This window comes from Jatropha curcas, chromosome 4 (genome assembly GCF_041381405.1).
Source record: "Jatropha curcas cultivar XTBG-Jc1 chromosome 4, XTBG_Jcur_1.0, whole genome shotgun sequence".
NCBI lineage: Eukaryota > Viridiplantae > Streptophyta > Magnoliopsida > Malpighiales > Euphorbiaceae > Jatropha > Jatropha curcas.
In genome coordinates, this window is record NC_143154.1 from 26,618,179 (window position 1) to 26,622,995 (window position 4,817).

At 32.0% G+C, this 4,817-nt stretch overlaps 1 non-coding gene across 1 annotated transcript; it reads right to left on the reverse strand.

Moving 5' to 3' along the window:
* Positions 1-2,241: 2,241 nt before the first annotated feature.
* LOC110010834 (uncharacterized) lies at positions 2,242-4,549 on the reverse strand. Its single transcript, XR_005177048.2, has 3 exons — positions 3,708-4,549; positions 2,783-3,626; positions 2,242-2,660 (listed from the first exon to the last, which is right to left on the reverse strand). It is a non-coding gene; the product is annotated as an uncharacterized LOC110010834 (transcript).
* Between the last annotated feature and the right edge of the window lie 268 nt (positions 4,550-4,817).

The window sequence follows — 4,817 nt, forward strand, 5'->3', positions numbered from 1 at the left end:
AAAAAAAGAAGAGTATACTATTATTATTATTATTATTATATATTTATTTATTTATTTTAAAAAATAATTTTTAGAAATTATATCCAACCAAATAATAAAATATAATTTTTCTTTTTTTTTTTGTCTTAACCACAGGTATTCCGAGCCTATTGGACTAGAACTAAATCCTACTGCACCAGTTCAGTCCAAAAAGAGATAAAATGCTCTCAACGAGTATTTGTTCCATACATAAGGATCAAACCCTCGACCTAACCTAAGGGAGAAGAATGTCGAACCAGTCATCTAAATATCCATTCGTATAACAATATGTTACAACTAATGTTATTTTAGGATATTTAAAATTTTATTAAGGACGATATCAAAAATTTCATTAATCCTCTTTATTTTTATATTTATATATTGTATAAATAGATAGATATAGATCGATAGATATTAAATAGGTTAAATTTTTAATAGTCTAAAATTTATAGATATTACATTCGTTTAAAAAGTACGTTAAATAGATTTAAAACACATATAAATAATAAAATTGTACGTATACGTCAAAAGACGAAATGTTTGACTTTGGATGACTCCATTCTTACGAGGGCTATAAAACACACATATAAATAATAAAATTGTACGTCTACATCAAAAGACGCAATGTTTGACTTTGGATGAGTCCATTCTTATCATAAGAAAGGCCAAAGAAACCGTTGGCAACAGCTGTAAGGCACCAAATACGCCAAAGCCAGTGCCACCCTGTCCCAACCAAAGGACAACACTTCATTAAAAATTTAAAATCCCGAAAAACCCCAAATGCATGTGCCCTTTATCAACTCTCTTCCAGGGGCACCCTCCCCTACCTATTCCCCTATATAAAGTAATTAATCCTCCAAGTTGCCAAGTTGGTGGCACCCCACTACTCTTTCGTATCCGTTCCATTCGCTTTCTCTTTCTTCTGCCGCCACAAATTTTCTTGGGCCAGTTTTACCACGCACCGGAAAATCAAGAATGGAGGCTTTGATTCTGTCAATTTTGTGTTTTTTTTTTAAATTTTATTGTGAAATTCAGTTAAAGAATTTTTTTTAAAAAATAATTAAGTTAAAATCTTTAAAAAAATATATTTAATTGAAGTATTTTTTAATTTTTTAGGTGTATTTTTTTACAAATTTATTAAATTTTAAAAATTGGTCTTCAAAATTCAAAATTTAAAATTATGCGATTTGTCGAAAAATCGATCGGAACAGTTGGTTTTGTCACCGTACCGGAACCAGAACCTGAACTGAAACTGAAAACTTTTGATTCGGCTCCAATTTCAATTTTTTTGGAATTGAAACCGTCGGTTCCGGAATCATGGCTACTCTAAAACTCATTATGGGCATGATGAAGAGTGATAGCGACAGCGTTTTTTTTTTTTTTCTGTGCTCAATGGGGTTGTTAATGGTCAAATTTGGACTCTACATCTTCCTCCGTTAGCACCCTTTATTTTTAGTTTTTTAACTGTCAGGCGTTCGAAAGTTTACTGATCCTATTAATTTAGATTAGATTCGTAGAAGGAGAAAAATGCTTTCTTTAAAATGTTTAAAAGGACTATATTCAGGGCTTGAACACAGATATCTGATTAATGACTCTGGAGAGTCACTTACCACCCTTTATGATTATGATTAATGTATTAAAACATAATTTTATGAATACATAAAAAATTAATCTTCACCTTTACATATATATTTAATTCTCAATTTCACATTAATTTTTTATATTTCAATTATTTATTTTACATCATTAAATTAAATATTTTATGGACCTAAAATTCAAATGTTGATATTATTAGCTATGTTATATGTTAAATCATATAGTTTACGTATATTGTGCATTAATATATTTTTTATAAATAATTTTCAACACTTATGCTTTCTATAAAATATATTAACCAACAATTACAATAAGAAAGTACTTTCTCCCAAAATCTAAAGCTCTCTTTTATTCTTCCATGGACGGTCAGGATCCCCTTTCCCTATTCTTTCACGGGCAATCACAGTTCCTTTTTTCTATTTGTATTTAAGGAGTGGAAGAAAAGACTTTATTTAGATGTTTAATATTATTTTATGAAAATTTTGATTTCAATAAACTGTCCCTCCAAACCAACTTGTTTTTATAAACACATTTAAACTTTGTGTTTTTCCAACGTGAGATAACTCTTTCTTCCTCAGATACAACCATTACAACAAGCTATTACAATATTATTGTTCAAAAACCATATTGTAAAAATAAATTATTCATTAGCCAAAAAAATAGATCTCTTTGCCTAAAAACTGCTATTCCTATTTCCTGGACATGTTGATACCAAGACGGATTGGTGTGCATATTATATACATTATATCGTCATTATATCACAAAAACCATATTGTAAACATCCATCGTCCTATGAATGATAAATATACATTATATCAATTTTTGTGTACTTCAGCCATGAATCCTTCATATATCCTCATTTTGGAATAAGGATGTGGCATTCATGTTGAAAACAAGGAAATCGAATTCTGACCTGGAAGTTGATGGTATAGAACAAGCTGCAGTTCCATGAAAAAGGGTGATTGGAGGCAGGAGTGGAACAGCATGTCTAATGGTTGGGTCCTTTATTCTAACTTCAGGAGAAAATTTGTGCAAGGATTCTTCCCCTTCCATTATGCAGTTGCCATGTCCGGAAAGGTTATATTAGGCAGCAAACAGTACGAATGAAATTAACATATACAATAAGCATATAAATATTAGCAAGCTGCAAGATATCTCCAGTGTGTACCTCAAGAAAAGAGAGCGGTAAAGGCCCCGATTTTTGAAGTGATCAACTAACTTCAATAAATTGTACCAGTGCATAGAGTTTAAAAGGAAACCAATGAATTATGAAGGACATTGCAATCATGAATCGGCGGATTAAAAAGTTTGCAAAAACAAATCAATGTCAACTGCCAGACTTATCTTGATTACATGATTTGCTTCTTTTTTAGATTGATGAAAAGCCAACATCTAGAAAGCCCCTCTAGACCTTATCAGTGGACTACTAGTAAGGATATGGTCCATCAAATTTGAAATACAGAACATCATACACTGAGTTCCTGGCATAATGAACAAAAGGAGTTGCCTTCATATTCTTGGGTCCACAAAAAGGGCGTTAAAAGAAACAAAACTATGACACTCCGAAATGAATTTAACGCACATGAGAACAGGTAGATGTCCTTCATTAGGTCTGAGGATGTTCCAAAAATATTTGAACAGGTAGATCCGATAAAAATATTAATTTATCAAAAATCAGAAAGATGCTTGTTGCTTTTCTATATCCAAAATACAAAAATTTCTATACAACAAAGGAAATGGAAATTTCTGAATCCATAGATCTGAAAAGGTATTAACTACAAATTTTACAATTTGGAATAGCATAAACTAGCTCTCTTCTGCTTTTTGGGAGAGAGAGAGAGAGAGAGAGAGAGGGGAAGATGGTAACTTGCCCACCAGATAAACCAAAATATGCTTTTATCTGGGAAACACTCCAGGAGATGCTCTCTTCTCCCTTAGCTTCTCTGATTGCTTGCTCCACAAGAGTACAAGCAGAAATATGTGCACCGGCTGACTGTCCCATAAGGTAAATCCTACACAATAAGCATGAAGGAACTAAAAACATAGTTTTAAGTAAACGGAACATGGAAAAATCAGAAAAAATATTCTATTACCTGTTTGGGTCACCTCCATATTCTGAGATGTTGTTGCAGATAAATGAAATCCCCTGACAAGCATCTGTTAGCATATCACTGATGGTTCCCTGAGGGAAATTTCTGCATGTACATGTCCATCAAATATAATTTACATGGGTGAAAATAGAACAAAAATAAGCAAGCAAGATAACATGGAATGTATGCCAAGCTCTTTAAAAAGCTTATTTGTTTTCAGAGGGGCTGAAATTGAGCTGAGAGATCATCATAAACTAAACTGACAAAGTAAATTACTTCCTATTAGGGTTAATGTTTAATGCAAATTCTATAGATCTTGGAATGCCACTAGCAGATACAAGAATCAAAGAATCACGTTTTCAGCAGCTCAAACGTTTATCCTAATACAATGCTATGGCTTTTTCGTTTAGAGAGTCGGGCATACTTATTCTATCTTACTGTCAACATTATTGACTTGCATATAATTGGTATTTGTGCTATTCATCGAATGCAGCAACCTATAATCAAAAGGATCTAGTCGGGCATACTTATTCTATCTCACTGTCAACATTATTGACTTGCATATAATTGGTATTTGTGTTATTCATCAAATGCAGCAACCTATAATCAAAAGGATCTTGACCCTTCCATTAACTATTGTCTTCAGGAGGTTAGCAAGAAGAAAAGAAAGGGGGAAGGAAGTAAAAAGTAAGAATAGAGAGTATTGAAAATGGAGAAATGTTTCTTCAGTGGAAACCAGGTTATCAGTATGAAATGCTCCCTTCAAGTACTCTTCTATCCCACTCATTAGCATGTATGGGTAAAACGAAGACCATGAACTGCAAAATGATATTTGCTTAAAATGAAACCACTTACCGGTAATTGATACATGCGACTATGATGTCTCATGTATGGGTAAAAATATTTTTGAAAAATAATAAAAAAATTAAATAACTTAATTAACTTGACTCGTTAGTCAAGGCAAATCAAGAATCATCTATTGAAATTGGCCTTTAAGTTCTAAATATTCCAAATCATAAAAACTAAGCGAAATACACAAATGAAATAGAATAGTAATAAAAATAGATATTCCTATTTATATGTCTAGTAGGTCGAATGGAATAGGGAAGGAAA